At 46.3% G+C, this 9967-nt stretch overlaps 1 long non-coding RNA gene across 1 annotated transcript in view; it reads right to left on the bottom strand.

The window, feature by feature from the left end:
• Nucleotides 1–218: 218 nt before the first annotated feature.
• LOC141570374 (uncharacterized) overlaps nt 219–9967 on the bottom strand; it is a 57036-nt gene continuing 47287 nt past the window's right edge. The window contains exons 2-3 of the long non-coding RNA XR_012494377.1: nt 7853–8108; nt 219–358 (exon numbers count right to left, since the gene is read on the bottom strand). This is a non-coding gene — a long non-coding RNA (uncharacterized LOC141570374). The remainder of the gene's footprint in view (nt 359–7852; nt 8109–9967) is intronic.

Here is a 9967-nt window from a genome sequence, read left to right as displayed (position 1 = left end):
ATAAAAAATTAATATAGCCCTCTCTGATCACAATGCTGATATACTTCAATTCAAGAAATCAGTGGCAGGAGTAGAGGGTAGGAGAGATCTGGCTTTACCCTGGAGTTTCAGGGGACCCAAACTCAGCATGTTCAAAATAATTGCTAAAGCAAATGTAGAGCACATACTACGCCAGTGCAGCACTCCCACTCAACCCCGCACTTACGGATTGCTGGGTCCAGTATGAGCATTGTGTCTGCAGAGGAACACCGGCAGCCAGAGTGCTCGTGTGGTATCGCAAGGACAGCCGGGAGCCCTGAGGATGTTCCCCTGGGAGGCGGCTTGAAGCACGGTGGTCACATCTGCAAACCTTATGAGGCTGTCATGGGGAAGCAAGAATGAGACTGTGTTCTCAATGGGACAGATTAGAACCCAGCAGTAGAAACAGAGGAATCAAATTTCATTACAATATATGGAAGAGCTTTTGATCATTCAGAGATGACCGCTGTTGGAGGGTGCTGCCTTGGAACACAGAGCACTTGATGTCTCTGGAAGACATTCCTAGATAGAGTGGGTCTCTTCTAAAATTCCTTCTAAATCTAAGGTTATATTGATTGATTTATTACTAGAGAGTAGCATGGTGTCTGTCATATAGTAGGCAACTCAAGAAATAATTGGTTGGGGCTGGCCCGGTGGCTCAGGCAGTTGGAGCTCTGTGCTCCTAACTCCGAAGGCTGCTGTTTCCATTCCCACATGGTCCAGTGGGCTCTCAACCACAAAGTTGCCTATTCAGTTCCTCAACCCCCGCAAGGGATGGTGGGCTGCACCCCCTGCAACTAACAACGGGAACTGGACCTGGAGCTGAGCTGTGCCCTCCACAACTAAGATTGAAAGGACAACTTGACTTTGAAAAAGTCCTGAAATACACACTGTTCCCCAATAAAGTCCTGTTCCCCTTCCCCAATAAAAGAAAAAATAATTTGTTGAATGATTGAATGATTGAGTGAGATGAGCTTGGAGGCATAGTCAGACTGCAAAATTCATCTACTTCAGAGCTTGCCTATGTTGGTGACGCTGTCACAGGTATTTCTGGCCTTAAGAAACAGGCTTGAAAACACTGTCAGCCCAATGGTCACTAATAAGTACTTAGTATCTTGGCGATACAATCAACAGAACTTATTTTGTTATTCCTCAGATGGTTTCAAACCAGTGGTAACACTGTTTCCAGCTATTCATCATGCCAAACAATCCTCCAGTAAAGACAAAACAATGAATTGCTTAACAAGCAGTATTTGGTGGTGATGAGGTTGAATAGTATCTTTGTATTTGCCCCATTGTTAGGACCCTTTTCAAGACTACCATCTGGGCTAGACCAAATGACAATGCTTATTTCTTGGCTGGCCCAGTCTCCATGCTTATTTCACCCTTTTGGTTTCTCCGAAATCCAAGGCTTGTCTGACTCAGAACCAAAATAAGTAGTTAGTTACTACAAAGGCTTCTGAGGGTTGGTTGGTTGGTTGGTTGGTTGGTTGGTTGGTTGGTTGGTTGATTAGATTTTGTTGTTGTTTTGGGTCCAGGCATTACTTTTAATTCCCTTAGATTAAATACTACAGTGCCCTTTCCTCTTTCTCTTTAAAAATGCAGATAGTTCTCATTCAGTGTAGGAGAGTAGAGGTCATGCACTGATTGCTTTCTTAGCCCTGGAGGGACAGGGGCATCAGAACTCTGAGCACTGCAAGGGGGAAGAGGGTAAAGACTGGAAAGTGGGAAAACAGAAACACAGGGCACTACTTGCTGAGGAACAATTTTTAGAACATTTGGCTGATGAGCAAATTCACTGATTAAACTTTTCCTTAACTGTCTGCTTCTCTCTCTCATAGTGTCATAGTGGTGGGTCTTGGTCCTGGAGCAATTCTGTCTAGTGTAACTCTGACTGGACCAACAATAGCATGGAATCTAAGCTGGACCAATCAGAGTCCATCTACCAATATTTGAATTGAAATAGTGAAGAAGGAAGAAGGGAAAGACTGAGAGACAGATTGGCTCAGTCTCTTGGGACACCTCATCCAGGTACCATGAATATAGCCTTGGGACCTGTGGGCTGGCCATCTTGTACTTGCAAGGTAGATCAAAGGAGCAGAGGAAACAGGCCGAGAGAGGGAATGAGGCAGCTATGCCAAGGGGCCTCAGTGAAAGCATCAGGATGGTTTGCCTGTGTCATGCGGGGTCTCAGCTACCGCTCCCCACACCAGAATGCAGGTCATGGTGAGGCCAAAAAAGAACAACAATGGAGCCATAGATAGGGGAGTCATATCGCTATATTCTCAATGGCGGCTGGTTGGTCAAGACACAAAAGCAAACATCCGCCAGCACTCCAACGAGGGGTCTTCCTGCACCCCAGTCTCGCTGGCGGCGGGCTAGACACAGGAAGTAGGATCCATACAATCCGCAATCCGCTATCAACTTCTCTGCCAACTAACCCACCAACCAACCAACTTGCTGGCATAGCCACGGCAGTTATATTAGTGGCCAATGGCTACTGGTTACAGCTGATGGCCATCTACTACCCAAGCCAGCACCTTTTCATGTGAGGTCGAGGGCCTGGAAACTGCTCTCTGGGATCCCCACAGCCACACTTGATTTCCAGGCCTTCCAGGGGCATGGCCACATTCTTACTCAGGGTGAGAGTTGCTCTGTTGTCTTGCAAGTTAGTTTTCTCTTAGCTAATTTTAATCGGAATCTGTTGCTTGACACAATAGTATACACTTGTGGTACAGGCTTTTTAAGGTGTCATCTTGACCAGGCTGAACTACATTTCCCAGAATTCCCTATCCTGTATATTTCTGATGATGACTGGCTACAAGAAAGATTCCTGTGGGAGGTTTGGTGGACAGAAATGATGCAGCGCAATCTGTAGCTCACACAGATTGCTGCTTATCTTTGCTGGATCACTTCATTGTCACGAAGCATCAGCTGGGCCGACAATTTGTTCTACTTTCCCCTGGATCCTCCCTGAGCTTCTCCAATTCCTGGGCCAGATGTGTATGTTTCGCTCTATGAAAAATTCTAAATATTTTTATCCACATATTATTTCACCCTGTGGATACCAGGCCCACTTCTCAATCTATCGAAATCATTTTGAGTATCTGCCATTCTGTACATTAGCTGCCTAGTCTGGCTATTCTTATGGCAAGTTTTGGCCCTGCACCAGAAAACAGGAAACCCCAGCTTCTCCCATCTCTGACGCATGGCAAACATTCCTCACCCTTTTCTCTTCCTTTCTCAGAACTGTACAACGGTAAAGTCAGGGAAAGTATCTGACGTGTTCACAGCCTATGCCCCCATCCTGCATATGCCTGGCACAAGTAGGTACTTGATAAGAATTGCTGTTCTCTGCGGTACTATAAGCTTACACAAGGCCCATTTTGACACTGAGGACTCAGGAAATCCTAGCAAACCCTACACTGCAGCACAAACGCCACCCTCCACGCCCACAGCGGTGGACACATCACCAGCCCTGACTCATGACAACATTTGGGAGGAAGAAAAGAAGGGAAGAAAGGAAAGACAGTGATTTACTCCTTTTTATCAAACCCACAATTTCAATTTAAAACTAGAGGCTAGGCAAATATATTATTATCCTTAAGCCCTTTTAATTCTGAGTCCTAGAAAGTAATTTAAACTGAAATGTACCTGCCAACTTGGAGAAGTAGCGAATTCCGGTCTGGAGCAGGAAGTGTGAAAGATAAGCCCGGAATAACTTGTTACACCAAAAAGTAAAGAAGTTATCAAACACTACTAGAGTTGTATCTAGAGGACCCTGGAGCCAACTTGAATGCTCCTGCTGGGCAAAATATGGAAAAATTTAGGCACCAATAAGGATAATGTCTGCAATGGTAGATAGTTGCTTATGTTTCTGCCCTGTTCAGGGGAGATCTGAGAACTCTTAATTTCCATTAAACAGAGAGAATGCTCATCCTTATTGTCTAGACTAGTATATAGTAGACCCTCAACAAACACTGCATAAATAAGGAAATGATAAATAGAAAAAAAGACATGCACCCAAACACTGCTTTTTCCTTGAGACATCACTCAAGGGTTCTAAGTCATATCAAAGACAGAACAGCAAGAACGATTTTTTAAAGTTTCAACTAAATAAAAAATAATTCAGATACACAAAATGCAATGCTTCTCAGACACAGATCCACTTTTTTAAATGTGTTATCTTTTGACAGATCATGAAAACAAATTTCAGAGTGTTCAAGTTTGAACTTCAAGACCATAATTACCTATTTTCTTACCTAAGAATATGAATAGGTTTCTACCTCATTTATTTTTACCTTTCACCAACCTTAGTTGGATCCTTTTGAAAGGCTTCCTTTTTCATAATGCTGCCAGTAGCACTTTTTATTTACAAGTTTTCATGAAACTGGCCCAGAGGTGATTAGGATTAGTCAGAAACTTGCATAATGACCATAATTTTTCATTACTAGAAATGTCTCTGCATTTTTAAATAGGTGAATCATTATATTCCAGATAATGACATATTTTTCATGTGAAATCTATACTGTGTGGTTAAATACATGGCAGGGAAGGGAGGATTTTAATTCTACATGTGATACCTGAAATAGAGTTCAACTTCCCCTCAAAAAGGTAGCCTGCTTGGGTTAAATAAAGTAAGATAAGTCTACCTGGCCCTGTCATCACCTCCAAGAACCCCTTCCCTTCTCTACTTAGAAACACACACACACACACACACACGCACGCACGCACGCATGCACACACACAGCAGGATGACCGAAAGATAACTTGTAAAGTGTATCTGCCTGCCTCTAGCCACAAGACTCTGAGTCCCTGAAGGCACAGAGCAAACATGATTCCTCTTTGATCCTGTGTCTGCCACAGGAAGCTTTGGATATGTCTCAGATGAATGAAGATTGGTCAGTTCTGGGTACAAGATTCAAACCAGATATAAATTGTGGAGGGATTTATTGTGCTACCAGGCTACGGGGTTTAATATTCTATTGTTTCCTATCCTGGAAAGCCCATTCCTTCACCCAGCAATATTAAGCAGCTTAGTCTAGAAACTAGGCACTGTTATATTTCTTGGGATATATCAGAGAATAGAACGGAAAGTCCTTTCCCTCATCGCCTAACATTCTAGTGAAGGGGAGACAGACAATGGCAAATAATTATAATAATCTATAGCCAATGTCAGTGTAGTGGAAAAGGAACAAGACAGAGCAGGGTAACGGAGATCAGGTGTGCAGGGGGCAGTGGCTGTGCTTTTAAGAAGGGTGGTCAGGGTAGGCTTCCTTAAGAAGGGACCATCAAAAAAGACTTGGGAGAAGTGAGAGAATAAGCCATGTGGGTATTTGGGGGAAGGGCAGTCAGAGGAAACAGCTCCTGTGAAGACCTTGTGTGGAGAGAGCCTGGGCGGCTTGGAGATTCACAGTAGGCGGCTAGAGCGGGGTGGGCAAGGGGAGAGGAGGTCAGAGAAGGGGTAGGGGAAGATCATGTGCCATGTGGGCCTGTGTACAGACTTTGGCTTTTACTCTAAAATAGAAATCCTCTGGGTGATTTTTGAACTGAGGAGGACATAATCCGACTTAGGTTAAGCAAGATCGTTCGAACTGCTCAGTTGGAAGAGGCTGAAGCAAGAAGAACAGGAGGCTCTTGCCGTCATCCAAATGAGAGACGATCTCCATGTTTGTTTGCTAGGGCTGCTGCAGCAAAGTGCCACAAGCTGGGTGGTTTAACCAAAAGACACTTAGTGTCTCACAGTCTGGAGGGCAGAAGTCTGGAATCCCAGTGTCAGCAGGGCCGTGTTCCCTCTGAAGGCCTTAGGCACCTGTTCCAGGCCCCTCCCTTAGTTTCTGGTGGCTTCAGGTGTGCTTTGGCTTGTAAACGGCTGACCCCTCCCCGTGTCTCTTCACATCAGTGAAGGTAATGAGAAGTGGCCAGGTTCTGGACAGAATTTGAAGGTTTGCCCACAGATCGTTTTGACAGATTGAATGTGGGGAATGTACAAAAGACAGGAATAAAGGACGAGTCCCTGATTCTGACCTACGAACAGGAGGTGGTGCCATTATAATGGGGAAAACTACAGACAGAGAAGCGGGGATGGCAGCCGTGGAGGTACATCCTTCAGGTCTCTCTGCTACTCAGCAGTGGAGTTAGCTGCCAGTCTGCAGCGCACGTCCCTCCCTCCAGGCCTGGAGGCAGCATTCAGGCCAAGGCCACAGACTCCCTGGACCACTCAGCCAGTGACTGCTCAGAGCAGGGCTGTGAGAGCAGGGCCATTCCTGCCGGGGCAGGAGGCCTCCAAGGGCAGCTCGGCTCTGATTCCCTACCTGCCTGCTGAGACCTTTCTCAGAGCTGCGCTGAGCCTCAGGCTTTTCTCACCCTTTCCTTCTGTCTTTCCTCTCCTCGTTCACAGGTTTCAGATGGACAGCGCCCTCCGAAGGCGCCCCCTTCTACTTCCGCTCCCCTTTATCCTTCACAGGGGTCTCCCCCTATGACTCCCTTGCACTCCTAATTCCACCTTGGCATCTCCATCTACAGAACATGAACTAACAATCGGTAGCAGGGGTAGGCTGAGAAAGCGGGCAGGGAGGTAGGATTGGGGGCTGGATCATCCACCCTTCTTGTGGCAAAGGAGAGCACATCCCAGGTGCTTTGTGGGGCATGGACAGTCCCCGCAAGAGGTGGGAGGCAAACTGAGCTGAAGATTTTACTACTAATGATGAGGGGACATGCGCCAGTGCAGGGGAAGACCCTTGCCAGTAAGGTGCGGGCATTTGAAAGGTAAGGGGGAAACAGTACATAATAGGACAGTGAAGTCAGTGGGCTGTCACTAAGTTGTATTTCCCTGCAGAAGGATAGTGAACACCTTGAGAGAACCTACTAACAGTTAAAGACTAAATATAGCAATCAGAAAACCTTTCTGGTAGTTTACAAAGAGGCTCTTATCTCTCATACTGGAAGAGTAGACACAACTGAGGAACAAACCCAGGGCTGAATGGTTACAAAGCTCCAGCACCATTTGAATGCTTATCCGAGGCAGGTTGTTATGCAAAACTCCTCACTGGAAAAGCCCAGGACCCATATGGGGGCATTAGGGTTAAAGCCCCTGAGGATTGTGGCTCTACAGACTCCACCGAACCCCCAGAGCCTGCAGAGGTGGCCCACCACTCCTTGTTAGGAGCGAGCACACCCCAGGCAGAAGACACCCCCAGGCAGCACACACCACCTTCAGGAGGGGCCCCACCTTGTCTCCCGGGTGTCAAAATGATAACTAGAGATAAGTTTCAGCATAATCTTTGGTGACATGCTAGGGCCAATAAGAGCAAAAAGAGAGAACCCTCCCAGAGGAGCTGTAAGAACTAGCCAGCAGGTCCCGACAGTCCAGGGTAGGACTTCAGTGGCTGGATTTTGAGGGTGCTTGAGCAAGGGAGGAGGACTGTAAGACTGTACAAGCAAGAATCTCTTGGGACATGGGATTTAACACCCTGCCAGAGACCCCAGGGAAGGAGCAAACTTTTAGGGTGGTGCCTGGAAGCCTGGGAAAAACTATAGCTATGCTAAGACAAGGGAAAATGCTTGAGTTGCCACAGCAGGCAGCAGAAGAAGGGTAAGAGGCTAAGGGGAGCGGCTACCTGCTGGAGGGAGGCAGCGCCGCTCCTGAAGGTGGCATATGCTGCCTGGGGCAGAGAGGTCTCTGCGGTGTCTTCCTGCCTGGGCGATGTGCCAGGTCCTAACAAGAAGGGGAAGGCCACCTCTGCAGCACATCTGGCTCTGTGTGTTGCCAAATGAGCCAACAGAGGATTACGAGTATAGTTTGTAGGAGAGCCAAGAGGGACACTTCACTTACCAAGGCCGTCAGGAACTGGCTGGTGTGACAGGACCGAGCATCAGGAGAACCCACTGAGAAAGCTTCCATGGTGGCTCTCCTCTGCAGGCCGGAGACTACGGCGGGAGAGGCGGTCACAGGGCGTGGCTTGTCAATACTGATAGTGTGGATGGGACAACCCCAAAGCAACAGAGGCCAGGTGGCAGCACAGCAGCCAGGAAGACAAAATTACTGCAATGGCTGGTAAGGTGAGAGGGACAGCCATCTGGTCAGAGATCTGAAAGGAAAAGATATCAGAAGATCAGAGGCAAAAAGATCCATGTTAATGGACATATAGTTGTGAGCATGAAGTATGAAGATTTTTGTATCATGTGTTAGTGCCCATTGGAAAGCATCCGCCATGGAATAGGCACTGAACAATTCAACAGGCAAAATGACTTGGCCAGGTGACATGAGTCAGCTTTGTCATCAACCACCCTGAACTAACAAGATGGGCACATGCCCACATTGGCAGAGAGGAAGGCTATACCTGGGCCCAACAGCGTGATTCCCACTTACCAAGGCCAATCTACCTACAGCCATCTCGGAATTTCCAACCTCAGAGATCAATGCAGGGCATCCTACATATATGGCACTATTCCTTGAGGAAACCAACTAGCCACTTGGTGGCAAGCTGACACTATGCCCCTTCCAGGGCCAATGATTCATTCTCAGAGGAGTAGACACTTATTCTGAGTACGGGTTGGCCTTTACTATCTGCAGAAACTCAAGCAGCACCACTATCCAGGGATGACAATGTGCCTATTTCACAGACACGGAATCCCATAAAACATAGCCTGTGACCAAGGAACCCACTGCACATTGAAGGACACTGGTCATGTCACATACTGCACCATCCAGAAGCCACCAGCCTGACAGAGTATTGGCATGTCCTGTTGAAGGGACAGCTGAAATACCAGTTTGGAAGCAATTTTCTGCAAGGATGGTGTGCCATCCTCCAGGATGCATATAGGTGTTTAATCTGTGCTCCAACAGGAAGACTCCATGTATCTGGGAACGAAGAAGCGGAAGCAGTGGCCCCATTTACCATCGTTCCCCATGACCCACAGTGGGTGTTTGCATTTCCCATCCTTATGACTCTGGGCTGTGCAGGGTTAGAGGTCCTGCTCCCCAAAGGAGGCGCACTCTGTCAAGGGACCCAGATTTCTTTGACAGCATGTGTCACCTGCTAAATGCAGAGCCCCTCGTTCTCTTCAGTTTGGGATTAGAGACATAGGCAAGACATCACCAACTACACTTCTAGAGTTCATGATTGGACCATGTGTGCATTGCAGAAATTGCATGTTTGGGATTCCCAGTACATCTGGTTCTACCAGTATTTTATAACGTGATTGAAGCACAAATGACTATCTTCTGGTTTATGTGCGTGCTGCTTACAAAACTGTCAAATTACTTAAACTGACTTCCTCAAGGACTGTTTTCCTGTAAAAGTCCCAGTTTAGTAAGAGATCAAAAGAACCCACCTACTGGCTGGGGCCAGGGCTGAGTTGGTTGATGAGTCACAGTTCATTTGTTTAACTCTTTTCCATTTCCCAGAGGTGAGTGACATACCTCCTTCTTTGGAAGGAGAAGAGGAAACATGATGAACACCTAAGACCAGATATTTAAAATAATGCATTTTTGTTGTAATGAATGGAATGTTAGAAATCATGTTCTTAATATGCAGAGGCTAAAATGAAAGGTCAGTTTTCTGTAGTGGATTAGAAAGTGGGCAGATGTTGTTTGTGTTACAAGAAAGAAGGCAGCATTCTAACCATACTCTTCCTCTAAAATTCCTATAGCACTTGTGATATTTTGTTGTTGTGGGTAACTAAGATATTTAAAATTCTGAGGCACTGGAGAAATTAAAGAGTTAAATCTCACTAACTCATATGACCAAAAAGAAAAAGAAATGGAGAGCTTAGCTATCTTTTCTCCTTCTAAAAAACAGCAGTCCCCCCCTTATCCACAGGGGATACGTTCCAAGACCACCAGCGGATGCCTGAAACCAAAGATAGTACAAAATCCTACATGGATTACGTTTTTTCCTATCCATACATCTCTATGATAAACTCCAGTTTATAAATTAGGCACAGT

The sequence above is a fragment of the Rhinolophus sinicus genome, linkage group LG03 (assembly GCF_036562045.2).
Source record: "Rhinolophus sinicus isolate RSC01 linkage group LG03, ASM3656204v1, whole genome shotgun sequence".
NCBI classification, from domain to species: domain Eukaryota; kingdom Metazoa; phylum Chordata; class Mammalia; order Chiroptera; family Rhinolophidae; genus Rhinolophus; species Rhinolophus sinicus.
This window is presented reverse-complemented; position numbering and strand designations above follow the sequence as displayed.